Source organism: Photinus pyralis, unplaced genomic scaffold (assembly GCF_008802855.1).
Source record: "Photinus pyralis isolate 1611_PpyrPB1 unplaced genomic scaffold, Ppyr1.3 Ppyr1.4_LG6, whole genome shotgun sequence".
In the NCBI taxonomy this organism is placed as follows: Eukaryota; Metazoa; Arthropoda; class Insecta; order Coleoptera; family Lampyridae; genus Photinus; species Photinus pyralis.
This window is the reverse complement of record NW_022170663.1, coordinates 20,666,816-20,675,705: the sequence shown is the minus strand read 5'-3', so window position 1 is coordinate 20,675,705 and position 8,890 is coordinate 20,666,816. Positions and strand designations below refer to the sequence as shown.

Here is an 8,890-nt window from a genome sequence, read left to right as displayed (position 1 = left end):
TTTATTCGATCGCGCTAAAATGGGAGATACGGAATGACTGTATAGGAATTTTTACACCACTTCATTTAAATTCAATATAAAGCAAGCTCATAAATATGTTTCTCAGTCAAAAGTCAATTTTTGAAGCGCAACACGTGCTCTTGTTTGGAGGGAGGTAAACATTTTTTTGAAATTCCCGTTCCTAAATAAAATAAAACTCGTTTTTGTTGCGTTAACAATAAAACGCGTTATTTATTTTATCCGATGGACGTAAAATTAATGCTGTTAATGAATTTTGTATATTAATGAGTATTTTTAAGGTATCATTTGTACGTTCGTTGCTATTATCATGTGACCTTTCCGCTGAGCTTGTATTACCACCATAATTCATAGCACAAATCACTAAGATTTTTATAGTATAAATGACCACATTCGTATGCTAATGACCATCTGAACTGTCGCGCGGTCCGGCCTGGGTCATCTTTATAACCGGTGATCTACCGAGCAATGTGCCATATTTAATTTAACTTGATTTCACTACATCAAAATTTTCTTTATATAGCGACCAGTTATGTTCAACGAAGAACGCGCTATAAATAATTTTATTAATTAAAATTCTACTAAACCGCTTTAAAAACAATGTTGTTATACGTAAAACAACTCGTAGGTTTCGGAATTTGGAATTATATAGCGACAATATTATTTTTTTATGATCTTAATCTATCGTTTTATGTAGATTGTTGCGTTTTGATAGGTAAAATATATGTATTTTACATACCTAACTCGCATCGGGTCGCTATAATAAATCTTTCAGCTAAGATGATCAAACTTATTCCGTTTCGAGGTCTGGGCCAACAATCCTTTAATAATAAATTAACTTAGCCAAATAGATATGAAGCCACGAAAAATAGACGTTATAGCAGATGCGTCAGGGCCAGCTGATGCAAAAAATGAGCAACTTACTGGCGGACATCTTGTTTCTAACAGTGGAGTCATACTGGTTAGTTGGATAATAATTCTTATTTTAATATTATGCAAAAAGAAATGCAATGGCCGTTTGATGGCTACTAGTTCTATACCCAAAGGTTTATCAGAATGTTCTAGAACTGCAGGTTTTGGTTGATTTTTACGTCTTTACAGAACTCACTCTACCTCTCCGATTTAGCTGTTATAGTTCAAAAGAGCGACTATATACATTTTCCGAACCAAGAAACTGAAAAAGTTGTATAGAGGATTGTCAGTCCAAGTAATGTAAGTATGTATTTTACTATTTCGCCGTCAAAATTGGTGAATAACTGATTCTTTTCAAACGAGGACCTCATTCCGAAGCACTTGGCCAACATTCTTGGGAGGTCTGTAATTTTCAACGAAAACATCAACAGCTTTTTACCGCTTGCTGTGCTGAAATGTGAGTAGGGCCTGCTAGGTCGATCGCTCCCAATAAAATAATGAACTCATGTGTGAAGAAAATGCAATGCACAATCTTCCAATTATATTCACCGTTAAAATAGTAATAAAAGAAAGAAAGACAGAAAAAAAGAAAGAAAAAAAAAGAAAAAAGAAAGAAAGAAGGGGCTTTTGCGGCCTGAGCTAGATGCCTTTCAAAAAACAACTGACGACAGGGTGATCGGCTAAATCCGTAGATAGAATTAAGGAAAGGGCGGAGCGATGGGAATTGAAGGAGGCGTTCTTGCCTGTCTCGTAGTGCTGCTGCTGTTGCAAAAACTCCATCGTCTGCGAAGGAGAAATGCCCTTATTCGCACAGAAGAACCATTAACCTTTGCATGTTGCCCCGTATCTACTGTTTGATGGTCGGTTCTGTATGGAGCTAAGGATGGTTTCCACCATATTCGCCGATAGAAGTTTTAAAATAAAGGCTTCCGCTAGTAGTGTAGGTTTCTCCACCAAAGGGTGAGGGTGTGTCCTGTAAGGGTGAGATAAAAGATCTTTAGACGGTTTGAAAAGGGCCTTTAATAAGTAATTTTGAAAAAAGGTGGAAACCGAGCCTGGCTTTCCCCCCTAAGGACTATGACTATCCCCTCGGCCTTATCGGCAATTATCTCTCAATATCAGGGCAAAAAAAGGTGAGAAAGCGTAGAAGGAAATCTTCCACGGGATAGTGAAACGATCGACCTTAAGGGCAAAAACGTCTCTCCGCCAAAAAACAAATAGCTTGCGTTTGTGATTGTCTCTGGAGGCAAATAGATATACTTCTAGTAATCCAAAATGTTTAGTTATCAAGTCAAAGGCCTTGCTTGATAGATAAGATGTTATGCTTTTGATCTTATTTTACGAATCGTAGCCAGCATGTTTGGCACAAGGGCCTACTCAGTTAACTCTATGTTGAATGGGAATTTTTTTATTTGAAATGGATATAAGTGAAGAAATTTGTTCATTTTTCATATTAAGGTTAGTTATTGTAAATTTAGTCGGTAGGTAATTGTTTAATTCATTTAATTCTATTGGTTGTATTTAGTTTGTATGATAAATTTAAAATGAGTAACTAAGGGAACATGTAATCAAAGTTTTATCTGGGCAGGTGTTATCGGACAAGAATTAATTGGTTTTTCGACAAACAATGTCACGTGCGAGATAAGCGACGCAGTCGTTTTATCAGTTGGAAGAATGAAGAACAAACGGGGCTGTCTCGGGTTATTTTGAAAGAGAGCGTAATTGTTTGGGACGTTAATTTTAGTACCGGTTATGTAATTTAAAAATAAGAAATATAATCGTCCTCATGTTCGTTAAATAAAGCAGAAACAAATGTAATATTGTGCAAGAAGTTTGTACGCATGGAATTTTGAGTTTAAAAAGTATGTGTTATCAAAGAGTATATTATACTCAATTATGAAGAGTGAAGAAATAATGGTGTATTACATGTATTATTATTATTTACAGAACTGTGAGTAATTTTTAAGATCTCTTCATTTGTTTTTAGATCATCCGTTTGCAAACGGGGTGTGTTCTATTCAAATGACACTGTTAGCCTTAATTTTTTGTCTTACATGATTTTTTTTGTATTTTATATTCATTTCATGACGTGTATTAAATAAATTCTTGCCATTTTTCATTGAAATTCATAGTCTCATTTTTCTGTCAGATTTTTCTAATTTTTTTATCCGGATGTTATTTCCGATTTTATTTAAAATTTGAGTAGTGATTACTGGTCCTGAGTTGTTTGGACTGGTTTTTTGCAATTTTCTCCAAGAGAAGGAGGATTTTATATTGTGGATTTTCACTTATCACGCGAGTACGACCATTGTATCTTCCACCTGGTTAATTTTGTAATTCTCATAGAAACTCTTCAGAAGTCGAACCCGTGGCAATTGATGCGGTATTTTCATTTGTCTTACGAGTAGCCCTCTTATTTAATTGAGGTATGTGGGAGATCCGTTAGTAAGGATGTTACATATATTTGCCTTTTAAGTCTCAGATCAGATTTAAGTTCTGGTATGAAAGAATGGTTTCACGTACCAGATCAATTTCTTTTCTGCCATCTGTACCATATATGAACCCGAGATAACAAAAAGGCGACCATCTTATCTACATCGAACGAGGCCGTTGGGTGAAGGGGAATTAATCACAAAAAGGAACTTTTTTTATTTGGATCTAATAAACTTCCATCGATCCTTGATCGACTTTACTCTCGGTATTAATGTAGATGTGAGCTCCATCAGAGAAAGAATAGATGTACCTATTCGGTATTGAAGGGAAATCTAAGAGGGCGCATTCCAGTTAAATTGAAAGAACCAATCAGATGCGTCACCGTAAGAGACAGCTTGCCCTCTTAGATTTCCCCTCTCTTTCACCTGCAGTATCCGCGCTTGTACATTTATTATATGTCGATGGTTTAAACGGGGTATTTCATTAAGTGGGGTTTGCAAATTAATATTAATTGGTGCTGTTGATACTTGAGAATATTTCGTATTTGCGGGAAGGGTGGAGAACGTGCATTACTTACTTTCCCTTGTAGCTGCCAAGTTTCTGGGCTGGGTGGCGCTCAACTTTGGGTAAGTTCAAAGGAAGCCGAAGATACGTATATGCGCAGCACGAACCATTTCATGTTTTTGTTGGTTCTTAATGGTAACATCCAAGAGCTAGCTGACCGTTTAATTTTTTTGAAACGCAGTTTGACCCCCCCGTGATACTATTTCTACGGGGACGCTAAAGGGAACATCCCGGAGGAAAAAATTCCAAGGTTGAAATTTTAATGGGACCCTTTGGTCGCAAATATTGTGAGGAATACTCCAGACGCCTAATTTGTTACATATCTAAGGATCTAAATATAGATTGTTTGTAGTTATTTGGTCGCTGTATTATCAAGGTGAAATTGAAACCGAGATTGAGTCGATTGAGACCGTTGAATGTGTCCAAAAGAGTTCCTGAGATTAATTGAATACAAGATGGCAGTTCCAGGATGACAATGAACAGCATGGAAATCTCGGAAAACATAAAAGGGACAAATCCGGATGGTAAAAAGGCTTCAGAATTAAGGGGTCAGTAGAATACCGTTTAGATAATTAGAAAATTAAGGTTACTTCTCTAGATATTCAAAAAATAGGGTATAGCGACAAAAGGACGCGGATATTAAGACGCATGAAATTTGGACGCGCGACAAAAAGGCGCATAGTTACATTCCTTCCCACTTCATTCAGGCTTAGGACTGGCAGTAAAAAGGCTAGCGTATTTAACAGTTTGTGGTATGTATGGGCCCCTGGGCTGTATCTCATTGTGCCCTATGGATAATCCGCCACGGATACGACTCACAAGGGCACTCTGTAATTTTGTATTTTTGACGGAAATTCTTTGAAATCAGGCAAATATTCCAGGGGCAAATTCTTGTACTAGATTGATTATGATATGTCTAAGGCGAAATTTCCGGAGGCAAATATTTCGGGGGTGAATCTTAGGCGATCTTCTTGGCGCGAATGTAAGAATTGAGAATGAGAAGTAAGTTACTTTTCTAGTAACTTTTTCGGGGCTAGTGACTTTTTCTAGGGACTTTTTGAGTTAGAATCGGCCTCATATTACTACTAGAATGAGTATCCCGGATTCCACTATTTAGACGCTAATCTTCAGGGGGAGAATTGCGTTTGATTCAAGTAATTTTTTCGCACTGGAGCATCTTTCTACGCCAGTTACACCCCGCGTGTGTCACCCGGTAGGGTTTTGTAATAAATAGGCTGAAGGAAAAATGTCAGGTTCCCCATGGAGGAGCAACACATCCATATAAATAAGCCTTAGACAAATTTACTAGCAAAGTCAACTGTACCTATTGATTTCGTCTAATAATACCATATTAAGCACGCCGAAACGAATCTAACCCACTAATTAAAAGAGATGTAGAACTGTATAAAAATTAACGAGCGAATACATCCTCAAAGAAGATCGAATATTCGTACGGAAAAAAGTCATAGTTCAAATCGCAGCGGGTTGTGAATTGGAAGCTAACACCTACACTATCACACAAATAGTGTGGGAACTATCTATTAGCTATGACCGTGTTGTTAGAATATTATTACTATTACCGTATGGGACCGTCAACGGCAAGGCTTTACAATCAATTCGAAACTCGAAACATAACACATTCGTGAAAGCAATCTAATAAGGATTTGCGGTTTTCTATAATTAAATGTACTGCATTGTTAGGCATTTTAAATCACGCGTTGTATTTTACTTGACGTTAATTAAAACACGTAGGCATTTGAAATAATTATTTCTAAAATAAAAGTGGAGCCGGTTACCGATTTAGGTTGATCATGAATCATGATTCATGTTCAAGCAACGATTTAAACACGAGCTTTCGTAAATTCATATTGGAATATTGGAAGGCATGTTATAATTAATGATATGATACCCATAAACCATCCCAAAACATTGGATCCTGTACACATACATACGATGCAATTTTCATAAATTGCTGAACATTTTCCCGAACAGAGAGAGCGAATGGCTCGATCTTCGAAATTTACAGAGGAGCGACTTTTATTTGCCATGAAAATTACGTGAACGCCAAAGCTGCAATTTTAATTTAGAGGTCAAGTTAGTGTAGCTTTGTGTTTCTATTAGTCCAGGATAGCTCTCAAATACAGTAATTTATTTTCAAAAATAATTACTTACCGGGTCAAACCGGGTTTTTCATGCAGGTAAAATGATTAGGAATTGGGGAAAAATAACTAAAACAAATGAATTTTTCCGCGGGTGACATCCCGGTGGTTGAAAGGGGTGAAGTTTTGTAAATTGTGGCAAAACGATTAATTCTGGGAGAAAATATTTAATTTAAAACTTTTAGAGAATAAAAAATGAACCATTTTTGTATCTGTACCTCCAGTTTTCCTAGAAAAACCGGAAAAACTTCATTTTCCGTTTTTAATTCTTATTTTTGCGAAAAAAAGCCGTAGGGGTTTGAAATTTGGAGGAAACATAGCTTGTTTTAAGAAAAAGGGGAGAATTTTTAAGCACCCGTAAAGGTGAACCGTTTCCGAGATGTCACGATTTCTGAAAAAACCCATCTTTTTCAAGGGAATGAAAAATCTACTTTTTTTAATGGTACACAGTTGTTCCAGGTAGCAAAATTTTCGTAAGGGCTTATATTTTAATCATGAAATAAAAAATTTTATTCCAATAGAAAAATTTTAAGAAAAGCGGCAAAACCTGGGGAAACAGTTTTAAGGGTGTGCGGTAAATTCGCCCCAGTAAATTCTCCTCCGAAAATTCGCCACAGAATATTCGCCCCCAAGTAAATTCGCCCCCGGAATATTCGCCCCCAAGTAAATTCGCCCCCGGACTATTTGCCCCAAGTAAATTCGCCCATGGAGTATTCGCCTCCAACAAATTCGCCCCCGGAATATTCGGCCCCAACAAATTCTCCTCCGAAAAATTCACTCCGACAAATTCGCCCTTAGAAGATTCGCCTCCGTAGGATTCGCCCCAGAACACTTATTATCCCTCGGAAGTAATGTTGGTTTGGTAACATATTAAACAAATAACAATTAAACAAAATTCATTTTATGAACTGCTGGCCCTGTTACCTCCGAGGATTAATAAATCTTATGGGGCGAATCATCCTATGGGAGCGGAATCGCCGGGGGCGAATCTTCCAGGAGCGAATTTGTCGGGGGCGAACTTGCGGGGGGCGAATTTTGCGGGGCGAATCTTACGGAGGCGAATAGTCCGGGGGCGAATTTTCTTGGGGGCGAATTTTCTTGGGGGCGAATATTCCGGGAGCGAATTTTCAGGGGCGAATTTACCGGGTCGAATTTTCGGGAGCGAATCATCTTACAATCGTTTTAAATATACACGGATTTTGACATTGGTTAAATTTTTTTGCAACTATACTGCATTCATTATAAGAAGGTAGTAGATGGCGCTGTGTTTGAAGAAAAGCACGCACAGCAAACATGTAAAACGGCACAAAATTACAAAACGTTGTAAAGTGGAAATACACAGCACTGCGAACATAAATTAAACAAAGGATTTCACGCTGCTTGGATCTTTGACATTTAACAATTAACGACCGTGCGGCAATTTAGTTGGTAACAAAAACTGCCAGCTTTATTTTTCAGCATAATACTGACTCGTGTTTTAACCAAGCACTGTGAAGGTCCAAGCTTCCCTATACTGTCTACCGCTACCTTCTTAAATTAAAATGAATAGAGTGTAAATGAATAACTTTTTGGATCCGTGCTAATAAACAGTTTTTCCTCTTTAATGTTGCTAAAATATTTTCTTTTGCTTCCTAATGCCCAACTACCTTAATTAAAACATCTTTTCTGCATTTTTACCACAATAAAAGCAATTCGAAGTAAAATTCTTTTGCTTCCTGAACAATTTGTTTTTGTTCGCTAACTCTTGCTCCCTGCCTGTTTTACACCTGATGCGATTGCGCTGGGTCTGTCGTAAATGAGGACAATAGATAAAAACGAGGAACCGATAAATATGAGTGAAAATAGTGATAAGAGGGCATTCGTTAGACGACCGTAGTTGCTGCCAAATCTACGGTGGACATTTTAGCAGGGCCCGTTGTGCATTTTCAAGTTAATGCGTCCATTTAGAAAACAGATATTTGGCCAAGAGCTGAATAAGGATGCGAGCACAACGTAACGAGAGGGTGTGAACTGAGGTTTCGCTCATAAAATCGAGCTTTGGATCTCTTACCCTCGACTTGGTGTATTGATTCGCTGATGGATAGAAAAAAATTAATCCTTCTTCAAAACCATTTGGTTAGCGTTGACAATTCTGGTAGCTTGTCTTCGGTTTATGTCCAAATTGTTTTAAAATAAAATCAAATGTTTCTATTTTCATGCTCATTTAATCTTAAAAAACGAATTGTGTCTTTTATTAAAGCTTTATATAGATTCTCCATACAGCATAGGTACATTTTTAGCGTGTTTTTCGAAAAAGTTGCGCTTGTTCACTTTGGTTATTCGGTCGGTCGGTCGGTTTTTTAAGGAAGGAACCATCGTAGAATGCTCGGGTTTGTACCATTAGCTTTGTGTCACAATTCTTTGCATGAGATTATATTTATAAAATGAGTTTGCTAATAAACCCTCGATCCGTAGCACAAAAACGCGCTTAAGTAGCCCGACGCATCGAGTACTTTCCAACTTGTTTGTCTAATGGATGACTTGATGCAGAAAATTTAAGTAATAGTGAATGAGGATGAGTTCCCTCAAGTGCCAAGAAGTGTAATTACGTTTGCTTAATACTAAGGGCATACCGCCTGGTGCGGTACAATGGTAGAAAGTTGGGATACACAGGCGGGAGGTCGGGTGTTCGAACCTGAGTTGAGGTGAATTTTTCATCTGTGGCAAAGATGGGAATTTCCTTGGATCAGTTTCGAGCTCTCCCGGCTACTCCGAATTAGGTTTTCCTGCAGTTTTCCTAACATACCGGAGTGATATAGAACAAC

The 8,890-nt window shown here is 37.6% G+C and overlaps 1 protein-coding gene across 1 annotated transcript in view; it reads right to left on the bottom strand.

The window, feature by feature from the left end:
* LOC116173011 (replication protein A 70 kDa DNA-binding subunit-like) overlaps nt 1–8,890 on the bottom strand; it is a 28,252-nt gene that overhangs the window by 924 nt on the left and 18,438 nt on the right. The gene's annotated exons all lie outside the window — the stretch shown is intronic.